This window comes from Lissotriton helveticus, chromosome 7, assembly GCF_964261635.1.
Source record: "Lissotriton helveticus chromosome 7, aLisHel1.1, whole genome shotgun sequence".
In the NCBI taxonomy this organism is placed as follows: domain Eukaryota; kingdom Metazoa; phylum Chordata; class Amphibia; order Caudata; family Salamandridae; genus Lissotriton; species Lissotriton helveticus.
The window spans coordinates 1,245,874,333-1,245,890,488 of NC_136068.1; positions in this window are offsets into that span (position 1 = coordinate 1,245,874,333).

The window sequence follows — 16,156 nt, forward strand, 5'->3', positions numbered from 1 at the left end:
GACGTCAAGGACGAGACGATTTTGGAGCACGACAAATCTCATAGCAGATTGCTCTTCAGTTAAATTACCTAGAGCGGAAGTAGTCTCATTCACTACTGCTTCAAGGGTTCTGGTTAACCTACGTATTAACTTACTATTCTGGACCGGACCTATGAAGAAAAAGAAACCTTTATTGAAGTCTTGATATTGTTCTAGAGCAGTTTCAGTTTGATCGACAATTGGGGACTCAGTCTCCCTTCTATGTCTAACGTGTACTAGATGTGTGTTTCTGTGATAATCGGATGGGGCTAGAAAAACTGGTGGCAGTAGGAAGGCAATGTAACAGGTTCCATCCCAATCGAGGGGCAGACGAACATATGCGGTCTGACCACAAACAAAATAAGAATGACGTGAGGCTTTGAAAATAGATTTCCCACTGTCACTATACTCGACTACAGTAGTACAATCACTATGACCTACATGTGTGGAACCATTCTTTCTGACACATAATTCGCCTTTGACGGGTAGGACTGTTATGGAAGGCGAGTCTGGAGTAGTCTCGGACTGAACATTCAAAACCATGAAATTCGAGGAATAATTACCTAAATCATATACTTCATTTTCTAGATCAGAACCTGTTCTGTGGGGAAAACCTTCCTTGTCTGGGAAACATGTTCTATTCAGAAGGGACATATCACTCGAGGATGACGTTAATGTGGACCATGCTCCACACGAACCATTGTGTGAAAACGGATAAGGAAAAAGTGGCAGAACTCCCTTCGGTGTCTGGAAAGGGGGAAGTCGACCACACACCCAACAATTAGTGGCATTGCTGGTCTGGTGTGAATAGTGTAACATTCTGATAAATGTGTTATTACGCATAGCAAGACGATAGGATAACTCGTGAGGAGGCAGGTCACTAAATGTGTGCTCTACTGTAACATTAGGAAACATATGTACATGTGAAATAGGAAAACATAAATGAAAAGCATAACTTATGCAGGTAACAATAAGACTCAGAAACATAAAAAATAACAGAGTAACGATGCATCTACTGCAAATATTCTTTTGATAGAGTATTCTCTTAGAGTTTTGACTAACTCTCTCACTATGTGGGTCTATCTCATACATGTCAGGAACCTGTCTAACCGCTTCACCCGAGAGGGACTTAAACAATTAAACTGTCTGACTTGCTAGACCTCAACTTGGCTTTATACTCCTGCTGCGGAGTTTTCTCTAACAGGGGAAGTTTAGAGTCTGTGTCTGGCAGTCTTTGAGGACAGGGCAGTCTTTGATAAATGTCTTTGGTCGTAATCCATGGAATTTCTTGACGTGGCTGGTATGTACCCAGCCCTTGCGTCCCTCGAGCTTGACTGCGGTCCTTGTTGTTAATAACACCAACTTGGGCTCCTTCCAGCGGGGCTCCAGCGGACTTGAACGATCGTAGTTTCGAACCAACACGAGTTCACCTGGAACGACTTTGTGCGGTTTCACTTGAGTGTTGTCTGGAAAAGCAGCGGCGACCTGTGAACGACAAGAGTGTAGGGCAGACATCAAGGAAGCTAGGTAATCTGTCAGCATATTACTGGAAACGTCTGTAATCTTTCGGGGCATAGGTGTACCCCACATATTTGGAGGACGGCCGAATACGACCTCGTACGGGGACAGACCTGATCTAGAGTGTGCAACCATTCTCATATAAAAAAGGGCAACTGGCAGTGCTATTATCCAATCTACACCTTTCTCTGCACAAACTTTAGCGATGCGGATTTTCAGGGTCTGGTTATGTCTCTCTACGAGACCGGCTGCTTCAGGATGGCGTACACAGTGGAACTTCCACTGGTACCCTAACAGAAGGGATACTTGTTTCATGAGTTCAGAGGAGAATGGCTGGCCGTTGTCTGAATACACGACCCTTGGCAAACCATAGCGGGGGAAAAACTCACGAACCAACTGCCTGGCAGTGGTCGCGGCAGTGTAATCTGGAACTGGATATGCTTCTGTCCATCTGGACAAAGCACATACAACTACGAGGACATACTTGAAACCTCGACATCGCTCCATCTGAATATAATCCATCTGGAGGACTTCAAAAGGGTGGTCAGGAGGATGGAATCCACCTTGTTCCACCGGGACACTTTTACCTGGATTGAACTGACAACAGATCATGCAGGTACGCACTTTCTGCTTGGCTGCTGCTCGTAAATGCTTGTTGAACCAAATGTTCGGATACTGTCTAACATGGCCTTTTCTCCTAGGTGTACTGGACTATGTGCGGTGTTAATAATGACTTGAACCATTGAGTCGGGGAGAAACCATGTGGCTTTTCCCTTCGTCAACCATCCCTGATCTGTCTGGACCCCTCCTTGTTCGGACCATTTCTTGATTTCATCAGAGGTAGCATGTGACTGGATATCTAGTACATCTTGTGTAGGGTCCTTAACTGTCATACAAGTTGTCTGATCTGGAATGTGTGTCGGTGTCTTGTTAACTGGAATGTCTGGAGTCTGAGTTGTAAGCTTGGCTGTACGATCTGCCAGGTCGTTACCCTGGGAAATGATGTCAGTAACTTTCGTATGTGCTTTGCACTTCATAATGGCAATAGCTGTCGGCAAATGTATTGCATCTAACAGAGCTTGAATGAGGAGACCATGCTGAATCTTGGTTCCATGAGAAGTCATAAAACCTCTCTCCTGCCAGAGCACTCCAAAGTCGTGTACGACTCCGAATGCATAACGTGAATCTGTGTATATGTTAACTTTCAGGTTCTTGGCACGTATACAGGCTTGGGTCAGAGCGACAAGCTCTGCTGCCTGAGCAGACAGGGTGTCTATACGATGTGTTTCTATAACTTCGGTTTCAGTAGTCACTGCATACGCGGCTACTAGTTCTCCTGTACTTGTTCTCATACATGAACCATCCACATAAAGTGTCAGGTCAGGATCAGGTAATGCAATATCTGTCAAGTCTTGTCTTGGCTTTGTCATGGTGTTAACATCTTCCACACAGTCATGTGTGGCAGGACTTGAAGTAACTGAGGGTAACAGTGTAGCGGGATTTAAAACGTTGCAGCGTCTGATTTCTATGTGTGGCTGAAACAGTGTCAGTTCATAACCTGTTAAACGTGCAATTGTCAAGTGCTGGGTCTGTGTTTGGTTCAAAAGAACTTCCACGGAGTGTGGAACTTGTACTGTCAGGGAATGTCCTAACACTATGGAATCACTTTGTCTGATAGCTAGAGCTGTGGCTGCAACTGACTTGAGGCACGCAGGCAGAGCCTGGGCCACCGGATCTAATGTGCTAGAAAAATAAGCACAGGGCTTGTATTGTCCTGCTTGATCTTGTGTGAGAACAGATAATGCAGTACCATCACGTTCAGTAACAAAAAGTGTAAAAGGCTTACTGTAGTTTGGTGTTGCTAGAACAGGTGCTTGGCATAAAGCTTTCTTTAACTCATTGAAAACAAGTGTATGTTCCTGGGTCCAAGGGAGGACAGTCAATACGACTGCCTCCTGTGTCGTTAACTGTATCAGTGGTTTGGCTAGATATGCGTACTGAGGAATCCAATGTCTGCAATAAGAAGTGAGGCCGATAAAAGCTCGTACCTCCTTCTGAGTCTTGGGCTGTGGAAGATGCGCTATTAACTGGATACGGTCAGGTGTCAACTGCCTACCCCTCTTGGACAGTAAGTGTCCCAAGTAGACCACTTGCTGGACACAGAACTGAAGCTTTGAAGGGGACACCTTGTGCCCCATCTCGGCCAGGAAATACAAGACTGTCAGTGACGCACGTTCGCAGTCACATTTAGAACGGGCTGTAATTAACAGATCATCGACATACTGGAGTAGGGCAGTGTCAGTTGGCATGTGAATATTGTCTAGTTGTCTTTTAAGTGCTTGACTGTAAATGCTAGGACTTTCTGTGAAACCTTGAGGAGCTCGTGTAAATTTATAGCTTCTTCCATTTAAACAGAATCCGAAAAGAAACTGGCTGTCTGGATGAATGGGGACACTAAAGAATGCGTTCTTGAGATCAATTACAGTAAAGAACGTGGCTTCAGAATCAATGGCTGTCAAGAGTGAGGAAATATCAGGGACTACTGGGTACTGGGGTATGATACATTTATTAAGTTCTCGAAGGTCGATCACTAATCGATAAACTGGAGGTGCATTCGGATCAGTACGTTTCAGAATCGGAATGATAGGAGAATTACATACATTGGAGTCAGTTTCTACAACTACTCCTTGAACAATAAGTTCGTCAATAATTTTGGATAAGGCTGCTACAGCCTCAGGTGGCAATTTGTACTGTCTGATTCGTGGTAATACAACACCTTGTTTCAGAGTGACACGATAGGGTGTAATGTGCATACAACCTACATCAGTTGGACCTTGCGCCCATAAATGCTGTGGTACATTCAATAATCTTGGATCAAAATCACGTAATACATAATGACCTTTAAAATCTCGCAGGAACAGTCTTACTCCCTCTGGGGAGCAACAAATTATGGCACCTAATTCTTTCAGTGTCTTAATGCCTAATACATTTTCTGGACATGACTTCGTAAGTAACAAATCAGTAGTTCGGGGCAGTGGACCAACTTCTAGAGTAACTGGTTTCGATATTTCATTAACAATAGGCTTTCCTGAAAATCCAAGGGAAACATTTCTTGAGCCTGAGAGCGGAGCCCCTGGAACCTCGTCATGACTGATGGTAGTCCTACTTGCCCCAGTATCAATCAGAAACTTTCTGTCTTTCCCTAATACTTGACTATGTACATAGGGACCCTCTTGATCTACAGGAATCTCGATGAGAGGCAAGCCTACCTCCCTCTCTAGGCTGTTTCATGAATACGGCTGATAATCTGGATACTCTGACTGTGCCTACTGGTACATCTGCTGTGTAACGTGCTGTGTTGCAGCTATAGGCTGCGGTACTGTAACTGTCTGTTGTGCGTTCTGCGGTGGCTGGGAAGTCTGTAAAACTTGTTCTTGTCTAGGCGGACGCGGTCTCTCTTTAGTCTTACCAGTAGCTATGTTATGTTTCAGAACTGCACATTCGTTTATAAAATGACCTTGTTGTTTACAATAATTGCATGTCCCTTTAACGGGAGCTGTAGGATGACTGGCTTGATTCGGACCCCTCTTCTGACTGTCCTGTGGAACAGACTGTGCATCTAATACTTTTATTTTCGTGTCTTTCATACGTCTTCTTTCATGTTCCTGCTCTTCCCTGATTCTGTTCTGGTGATACTGGAGCATCTGGAGCATCTGTGACGGAGTATTGGCTTGCCAAGAACTCTCGACTTTCAGTACTCGATTTTTAACTTGTGGACTTGAATTCTCGACTAGTTTGGTAACAAAAAGATGTGGGAACGATTCACTACTTGTTTTCAGACCACTATTAATAATGAAACATTTCTCGAATCTAGAATAAAAGTCACTAGTATCTTCATCTTGTTTCTGTTTACAGGCTGAGATGGCATCCCAGTCTTCCTTTTTCGTGGCTAGTAATCTTGGCAAGACTTGTATTAACAGTTTGGGCAAAGCTTTAGCTTTATCCCCAAGACCGGTACCTGGTACTCGTGTGTTATCTTCGGCTTCTAATGCGGACCAATCTATCTTATTCTCTCACCTCCCATTATTTTTCTTTAAGTTTTTCATATATGCCCGCAGGCAACAAGACCTTTAACATTTTAATGATATCAGGATACGTGTATTCTCCCATACGGAGCATGTCTTTTAGTTCACGGTGGAACCCTGCTGGATCTTTATCATGACAGGGGATTAACTTTTTCATCTCCAAAAGTTCTATTTTCGTGATGGGGGTGTAAACAAATACTCGTTCTAGAGCACCCCCCGTTGTCCTAACTGGATGTACTTCTCGTAACGGATTCTGTCTATCTATGTAGAATGACTTCCTTACTGGGGGTGGAACGGGAACAAAATGCGGAGTCAGGAACGTACTGTATTTGTGGCGCTGTTCTAGAATGACATTAATTAAATCGGTACCTAGACCTTTCCATCTGTACTGGAGTAACTCGTTCAATACATCATGTAAAGGACCTGGATCAGAATGCTGAACCTCATACAGTGTGATGAGGTGCTGGATCATATACATACCCACCAGACGCTGCTCGGCTGGGGGCAGTTTCAGGAACATTTGTGCCACGATTTCATCTGGAAACGTGGTAGAATCACTAGTCCATCGGACTGCTGATCGGGCTAGTTCTTGTTCATGCATGGTATTAAGTTCACTATAACCTATTCGTGATTTCAGAATTTTATCGGTAGCTTGGAATACTTGCTCAAGAGAACATTGTTCTGGCACTGGAGGAGGAAAACTTTTCTTGTAATCTGGACGTGAATGTCTGTCGGAAAGTCTAGTTCTACCTACATACGCTATTCTGTCGGGATTCTCGCTGTCTACCTCTTCACTTGAAGAGTCATTCTCTTTCTCGGCTATTTTCCTTGCTTTCTCTTTTTCGTGTATGTCTAGAATTTCCTTACGGATTTTCCTGTACATAGCGTCTATACAATTCTGTGTCTTGTGTTTTCCCTCGGCTATATTATCACTCCACTTTGTCAGGACTTTCATCTTATCTTTATCTTTCTCAGGATAGTCTTGTTCTCTTATTAAACAGTTAATCAAAAACTGTAAAATCAGATGTTGAGTCTCGACTTTTCTGTGTGCCATAGCTTCGTGAATACTTTCTGGATCCTCCCCTGTACGGATAAAACGATATATTCTATCTAGATGGTCCTTCATGTCTGGCAGAGTAACCAAAAAGGTGGTAACTCGTCGTAAACGTACTGAATACAGTATCATGTAATCTTCACCTGGTACTGAATCATATACGCAATCAGTAAGGTATTTCTTGAGGGCTGCGTAAGTAGAGACTTTCGGTGTACGTTGTAACGCTGCTTCTCTCAGCGTCATTCGTTTCGTTTGAGGCGGGGTGGTAGGAGCGCCTCCCGCCGCCCCTCCTGGGCTAGAGTCGTCAGGTAATACCGGACGTGCGGGTGCTGGTAACGTGACTGGTAAAACGGGTGCATTTACTGTAGGCTGGGCCGGGGGTACATTAACTTGGTCCCCGGGACCAGTGGCTGGAGGAACAGGGATTACATTATTAACAGGAGCAGGCGGAACAGGATTTGCATATGCTGGTACTGTGTCGTCCAAGTAGGACGAAAGAAAAATTTCAGCTGCGGTCGGTTTATGACGTAGCTTAGTCGGGACCATTGGTGGCGGTAAATTACAGGGTGCTTCCGGGGTTGCCTTCGGCAAGCCCTCGGCAAGAAGAGGATACATGCCCCTTATAAGAGCATTTCTCTGTCTGTCTGACTGTTCTGCTCTAACTCGTTCACCTTCTTCTAGAAGTTCCCTTTCTTGGGCTCTCTCTGAGGATTCCCTACTTAACTCTGTTTTTCTGATTTCTTTTTCGGTTCTTCTATGAGATTCTTTGCGCCATAACTCGATGGCATCTTTCTGGGACTGTCGGGCTTTCTTTTTCTATAAAGCCTCTTCTACTCGCATGATGCACTCGGCATCCCATGTACCTGATACAGGCCATCTATATTTCTCTTCTAGATCCTTGGTATAGTCGACCCATAAATCTAAATACAATATGGCACTTAAGCCATGCTTATGATACATAAAATGTCCTGGACTGTCCCTAGGCGGGACAGGAACTGATTCTTCGAGTAACCCTTTCCGGGTTCCTATCTGACGTAACTTGGAAAACAGAGGCATTCTAGACTTGAATCCAAACACAATACAATACACGATAAACACAGTAATGAATAGCAAAACGAATCACTCATACCACGACATTGAAAACACATTAAATAACATTAATAACAGTTAGAACAGAATATTACCTGGTACATTTAAAACATAATACTCGGACTTCTCGAGAACAGACTTACTACAATTACTGGATGCACTGCTAAAACAGTACAGACCGGTCTCATAAAGAGACACGTCGGACCGTATCCACCTAGGTGGACACTTCGGACTGGATCTGCGTACCCAAACCCAACGGACCAGAGACAAATTAATTGACCCTGTCTAGATACTACCCCAGCAACGGTACTCACCGGGCAGCAAGAACGGAAGGCCTCGGACTGGACTGGACTGCTACGACGTCGGACTACGAACTTCGGACTTCAGTTACAGGTGGGCCTCCGGATACCTCGGACCTTGTACTCTCGGCTTGGGCCCTGGTCGGGACTCACCGCATTCCTCACCGCCTCGTCTGGATGCTGGACCGAAGGCACCGTCTCCTCCGTGGGCCTGAGGGATACTTGAAGCAAAAATATCTGCACGTGCACGGTATGGTTCCGTCACGGCTGCAGAGGGTCAGGGGGCCTGCGTGGGTTCGCCGGCGCGTGGGGAAAGGGCAAGTCCCTATTCGGGCGCCATTATGTGGTAAATAAATAATTAATTACCGGTACTATTTTTGAATACATTGAATAAAACAGATAGCTCAATAAATAAGAGACAGGATTCGAGGTATCTGAGTCTAACAGGCTTTAATCAGGCATAAGGGAAGGGACAGGAACGGGATAGCCTGCATGGAAATAGAATGGATGGCAGCTGCAACGTCTAAGTAACAGTACAAGGTATATATACATTACAATTACATTCAATACAGTAGGCGTAGCAGTAGGCGTAGCAGTCGCGAAAGATAAGGACACATGGGCGTAACAAGAAGGCGTGTACAAGGCGTATACATGGACATGTGATGTAGACGTCACAGAAGTGTCATAAGATAGGCGGAAACATGGAGGGGGCTACCTGAGCAGCTGGGACCTTTAACCTAGTGGTGCGTGCAAACGGGCTATGACGTGTGACTAGGGAGAACTGGGGGCTATGACTTCTGCACTAGAAGAGGAGACTAAAGTCTACGGTGTCAGGACGACATGTACCTATGGCATATCTGGTATCTTATGTTTGGAGTACATGTTGATAGAAACTAAAAGCTATCAGGGCAGAGGCTACTTGACTCTAAGGCTGGTGCATGCATATATTCTTCGTGTAATGCGTGTGCTATGAATCTTCTATGAATATTAATACAGTAATTCTCTTGCATGGAGACATAAAGACTAGACTATAGCTGAACTGTTTATGCGGTTCAGTAGCTTAGGAATGCGAAGACGAGAGGCTGGACTGATAACTAGAAGCATAACATACTCTTGGCAGACTGGCAGGCAGAGCCAGGCCGGGCACCGCGCTGCGAGGCAGAAAGTAAGTGAAGGGTCAGGGATGCAGGTGGGGGCTGCATCGCTCCTCAGAGTGGGTTCAGGAGACTGGAGCTTGAATCTGGTGTCCGGGCCCTTTTGAGGCCTAGAAACGGGGACAATGCGGTGAATTAACGTGCACACTGTAAAACGTGGCAACATAGGCCTAATACTCGTTGCTTTCACGAGAACTGGATACTGGCATACTAGAGTTGGACACAACTATAATTGCGTCTTTAATCGATCATAGGGGGATACATATGCATATTAATCATGCACATATAACATAGGATGGGGAACACGTAGGGACATAGAACAAGGCAAAATATAATTTTCCTCAATTCTGTCCATCAAATATTCTTTTTGCATTTGTCACCCGGGTGGGACAGGTATGCCCAGACGTGGGTACTGTGCTCTTGATGCCACTGGAGTCAAGCTATCCTGGCTGATGAGGGGTGAAACACCAAAACCCGTCCTTGGATGCTTGTTTCCAGTCCAGGGAGGACCTGGACTGGCAGTTCCGTCTGGACTGTTCCCATGAGGCACAGTGTCCAGACTGATTTGCATATAGCTGGCGTCAAACTGGAATGGCATGGTGAGAAATAACAATGTATGACATTGTTCTGCATTATGTCGATCAATTGTTCTTTTTGCATTTATCACTGCCAGTGGAACGGGAAATCCCTGACGTGGGTCCCAAGCTCTCCATGCCACTGGAGTCAAGCTATCCTGGCCGATGAGGAGTGAAACCCCGAAGCTGGTCCTAGGATGTTTGTTTCCAGTCCAGGAGGACCTTGTCTGGCAATTCGGTCTGAACTGTTAAGATGAGGTACAGGGTCAAGACTGATTTGCATATTGCTGAGTTTGAAACTGGAATGGCATGGTGAGCAAGAAATCAATGGCTTTAGGCCCTGATCGCTGTACTGCGGTGAATGTATGACATTGTTCTGCATTCTGTCCATCAATTGTACATTTTGAATCCGTCACCGCGAGTGGGACGGGTGTGCCCAGAAGTGGGTCCAGTGCTCTCCATGCCACTGAAGTCAAGCTATCCTGGCTGATGAGGGGTGAAACCCATAGACCGGTCCTAAGATGCTTGTTTCCACTCCAGGGAGGACCTGGCCTGGCAGTTCGGTCTGGATTGTTCCCATGAGGCACAGAGTCAAGACTGATTTGCATATGGCTGGGTTCAAATTTGAATGACATGGTGTGCAAAATAACGATGGTTTTAAGCCAAAATCTCTGTACTGGGGTGAATGTATGACATTGTTCTGCATTCTGTCCATCAATTGTTCTTTTTGCATTTGTCATCCTGAGTGGGACTGGTATGCCCAGATGTGGGTCCCGTGCTCTCTATGGCACTGAAGTCAAACTATCCTGGCAGATGAGGGGTGAAACCCCGAAACCGGTCCTAGGATGCTTGTTTCCAGTCGAGGGAGGACCTGACCTATCAGTTCGGTCTGGACTGTTCCCATGAGGCACCAGGTCAAGACCGATTTGCATATGGCTGGGTTCAAACAGGGATGGGATGGTGAGCAAAAAATGAAGAATTTAGGCCCAGATCTCTGTACTTGGGTGAATGTATGACATTGTTATGCATTCTGTCTATCTATTGCTCTTTTTGCATTTGTCACCCTGAGTGGGATGGGTATGCCCAGACGTGGGTCCCGTGCTCTCCTTGCCACTGGAGTCAAACTATCCTGGCTGATGAGGGGTGAAACCCCAAAACCGGTCCTAGGATGCTTGTTTCCAGTCAAAGGAGGACCTGGCCTAGCAGGTCAGTCTGGACTGTTACCATGAGGCACCAGGTCAAGACTGATTTGCATATTGCTGAGGCACAGTTAGGAGAGCAGAGTGGACCTGGGCATATCCTAGTAGCAGGGGATTTTAATTGTACATATGAGCCACTTCCCCTAGAAGGAGTGCCAGACCTAGGAGAGGAGGACAGTAGATGGGGGATTCCTACCCTCTCTATTCCATCTATCAAACGCTGGACTCGTAGTGCAATTCACCTAAACGCACTCACATTGGAGTTTGGCTTGAGAGCTGCTAACGGTCGTACTCGATCGGACCTGCAGGGTGCGCCGACATTTAACAGAGTTGGTCAATGCACACGGATCGACTATATTCTGCTGGACAGGGGCCTCTGGAGCCATGTTGATGACATGGTTATTACCAATACCGTAGAGAGTGACCACAATCCACTCTCTCTATCTTTAAAAAATCCTTGGCCCACCGAAGTATTGCCAGTCCCCTTGAGCCGTCAACAAGGGACTACTGTTGCCACTTGTGGCAGACGTCTAAAGTGGAGTAGGATCATGTGTAATGTCGATAAACTATCAGCAATAGATGAAGTAGCTAAGGTCATGCAAGCCGAAATCGGCTCGATTGACCTAACTATAGCAGCAGATATGGCTACCGCTATATTTGAAACTGCTGTAAAAACTATAGGGGACCTTTTTTGGGTCCAATTACCTCCAGGGAAACAAAATTTGTTATTAAAAGCTAAAGGCAAGCACGATTGGTATTCGGCATCATGCAGGAAGGCCAAATCCCGCCTAATAGAGGCAGTTAAAGGGAAGTCCCCTCCACTAATCCAAATTGCTAGAAGAGATCATAAAAAGGCCTTGCAGGTTGCTAAAAGGGAGTGGGAGGATGCCTACTGGCTAACCCTTAAGGAAGCTAGTCTGAAAAAAGATTCTAAATCCTTTTGGGACGCCATAAGGGCACGAAATAGACCGGATTCCGATCTTATAACCTGCAATATTTCAGGGCAGGTATGGGAGGCCCATTTTTCTAAACTTTATTCCTGCTACAATGATTCGAACAGGAGAGGGTTTGTCCAATCCTCCCCTTATATTAATTATATTCTTCTTCCCAGTGATCCTGAATTCACACAGAAGGAAGTAGAATATGCTATTAATTCCATCACTCCACAGAAAGCTGCAGGACCTGATGGCATCCCAGGGGACCTGTTAAAATCTGATGTTGCTACTTGGGGCAAATTAATCCACTCCCTCCTTCTCGCTATTTGTAGGGGTGCCCCCATTCCTGCGTCATGGAAGGGGGCAGAGGTAGTTCCCATCTATAAGAAAGGCCCAAGGGATGATCCGTCCAATTATAGGCCGATCAGCTTGCTTGATGTAAGCCAAAAAGTCGTTGGTAAAGTTATTCTACTTAGGATACTTAACTGGGTAGACGAAAACAAAATACTTAGTGACTTCCAGGCTGGTTTTAGAGTAGGCACTGGTACGATAGAGCAAGCCTTTAGGCTTATGATGATTTACTGGAAGGTGGTAGTGATAGGCAAGGGCAGTCTTTATCTCGCCTTTATCGACCTAAAGACTGCCTTTGACCTTGTCCCCCGGGACTTATTATGGAGGGTCCTGGCTAATATGGGGCTTCCACAGTATCTACTATCCCTACTAGTTAGGCTCCATCAGGACAGCTTTGCCCAAATTAGGTGGGGTTCTGGAGGGGAGAAAACGGGCTGTATTCCGGTGAAGAGAGGAGTCCGCCAGGGATGTGTTCTGGCTCCCACCCTTTTCTCCTTGTATATCAATGGGGTGGTTGAGCACCTACTGAAATTTCCATCTGATGAACCATCCCTGGCGGGGGTTCGAGTACCGACCCTCCTCTTTGCGGACGACACGCTCCTAATCTCCAAATCACCTATGGGACTACAGAAACTCTTGGATAACTTCCAATCATTTTGTACTGATCGGGGATTGGTTATAAACACCAACAAAACAAAATACCTTGTTCTTAACCCCCCGAAACAGCAAGTGCGTCCCCCTATCTTAAACACTGAGCCCCTGGAAAGGGTGAAAGTATTTGACTACTTAGGGATACGCATCTCAGACAAAATGGATTGGACTCCTCATTTAGACAAGATGCTGCTAAATCATAAAAGGATCACAGGTGCCCTATTGAGGGAGCAACGTTCCAGTTCGTTGAAACCAATAGGAACAGTCCTAGAGATCTATGCCGCCAAGGGTGTCAGCTCTGCACTCTACGGAGCTGAACTCTGGGGCTTTGCATCTTCAGTAGCTCTCCAAAAATCTGAGAATAACTTCTGTAGACAAATAATGTCCCTTCCTCGAAGTACCCCACTTTTACCTCTATTTATGGACTTTGGCTGTACCCAGATTGGCGAAATTGCGAAATTTCGCCCTCTTTTGTTATGGGCCCGCATTTGGCGGGTAGAGGAACTTAGTGCCTATGCTAGAGGCCTGGAAGAAATAATGGCGTCGCCACATTGGGCTAGAGTCAAATGGCTAACAGACATGAAATCTTTACTGTTGGACTTGGGCCTTTTGGACTCTTGGTTAAGTAGATCTTCTCCACCTAAACAAGTACTCAAAAATCTTTATCGGGATTGGATCTGCTCCCAAAGGCACTCCAGCACATCCATTGGCAGGCTTTCTGTGGATTTCCTGAAATTTAAAGACATTCCTATGCGAGAACCCTATCTAGATATAATCGGGAAACCGTTTGCCCGGTCTTTGTATTTTAAATTCAGAACGGGTACCTTGCCATTGAACACTTTTACCAAAACATGGAATTCCTGTCTTTACAAAACCGACCTGTGTCCTTCATGTTTAGTCCATCCAGAGACATTGGCCCACTTCTTATTCGTTTGTAGCGAATATGCTAATCCAAGAAGGGTTTGGCTGAAGAATCTGTGTCGGCAACTGGGAACCAGGAGCCACGATGTGGCAATCAGGACCCTTGTTTCGGACAGTTATGTACCCTATGTCTGTGCCCTAGCCAAATTCTTATTCTGGGCTTGGGCCATCCGAGCCAGAAAGCTTAAAAACCTTGTTTAATTCTCTCTTAAATTCTACTAATTTTAGCAAATGTTATACTTGTTGTTATTAACTGGATATGTTTTACTAATTTTATCACCATTAATTCTTTTAAACTTGCTTTTATGATAATGAAATTTTATCGAAATAAAGCTTTTTGACTTGACTTGACTTGATTTGCATATTGCTGGGTTCAAACTGGGATGGTATGGTGAGCAAAAAAATTATGCATTTAGGCCTGGATCTCTGTACTGGGGTGATTGTATGACATTGTTCTGCATTCTGTCCATCAATTTTTATTTTTGTATTCGACATCCCTCAATGGTCATCCTCCAAATATGGATCTCTTTTAGACCTTGCAAAAATCTTTCCCTTTCAAAGCCCTCACCAATGAGGATGATGTATTCCCATCATCTGTCATCAAAGTCCTTTATGGGAAAGCTGTCTCACCCACACTTGCCCTTGACAATGCCTCCCTCATCTCGTAACACTTCCTGATTGTCCCCCTCAAGAGGAAACCTTCATGAAACCATGATAACCATGCCAACTACTTGTCCATCACTATTGCTTTTAGGTGCACAATCATTAAAAACACAGTCTATGCACAACTTCAAGATTACATCAATGCCCCCCAACATGAACCTCTGACACCATCGACCATCTCACCCTCATCCACACATAAAGTCACCAATGGGATTCACTTAAGATGTCCTTCACAGATTCTTCTGGCTATTCCCTGACACCGGTTCATTCGAATGGAGACCTTCAGGTCTTAGAAGCTCATGATCACCTGCTGAGTCCCCAGTGCTCCACTTTATTCACCATCATCTTCAATCTCTACAAGGAGCCCCTTCACTTTACTCATCGACAACAGCCTAAAAATTCACCAGTGTACCAACAACACAACCATATGTAAGTTTCCATTGTTCCACTCATCCATTGCTGTAAAACACTGATTAGACTTCATCAGGACCTGGATGTTCTGCGCCTACTCAAAGTATATCCTGCGCCTACTCAAAGTTCTATCCCATTCACACTGAATTTCTGCTTTTTATTAAGAGCAACATGCAACAACTTGTCTAAAACTGATTCAAGGACATTGAATCTAGGTGGAGGCAAACATCAGAGTTCAACCAAGGAAAAGTAAGAGGAGTTCAGTCTGGATATCAACTTTGCTCTCAAGGAAAACAACCCCCAAAAAAGTGATTCTGGTTCTAGAATAATTTATTAAAGAAAATCAAATCATTCCTTTTAGAAAGAATATACAGAACTGCAGTTCAAACTCTCATATTCTTGTTTCTGGTTTGTTGCAATGTACTGATCCAGACATATGCTGTGCATTTTCCGGTTATGTACCCCTATTGCATTGCATTTATTCAAATATCACTGCACATTTGTCATTTTGTAACATTTCCTTGATTTAGCATTGTGCATGTACAGCATATAACATGTTGCTTTATTATAGATTGATAGCACTTCATTTAATAATAAATATGTATTATTAATTTAATTTATAATGTGTTGTGCATTTTGTAACATGTACAATTGAATTCATATGCTGATTCATTTTCCACTATTCATCATTAGGTCTTTTCATAATAATCAGAAAATTATATTTAAGCCTGCTATGGACATATATTTGTCAGACAGGCATCTTCCACTTATTCTAGGAGCTTTGTGTAAGCAGTGCTGCAAACACCCTCTGTGAAAGCCATCTGCTTCTCAGAGCCAAGCCCTTAACAGCATCGGAATGCCATAACAGAGACACAAGTCAACCTTCCTGAAAAAGTGTACTTCCAAAATATTGAAGTTTCTTCCATTTATTCTTTATGAGGTATACATGCGTCCAACCCCGACAAGCTCAAAAGGCAGCTGCCAGAGCATTATTCAAAACTAATACAGAAGTTCTACATTCCACATTATCTGCCTGGCAGCATTCTGCCATGACTACCAGTGCATATGCTTACTAAAGTAACACACCAATTCTCAAAGTACAAAAGCTAACTGGCAACAATTCAGTTTAGGTATGAGAGGGTTGAAGGCATCCTTAGAAACTTTGATGAGCACGTTGGTGCTAAGACCTTTTTGTGAGGGAATAGAAAGAGACTGATTAATATCTTGTTGGGG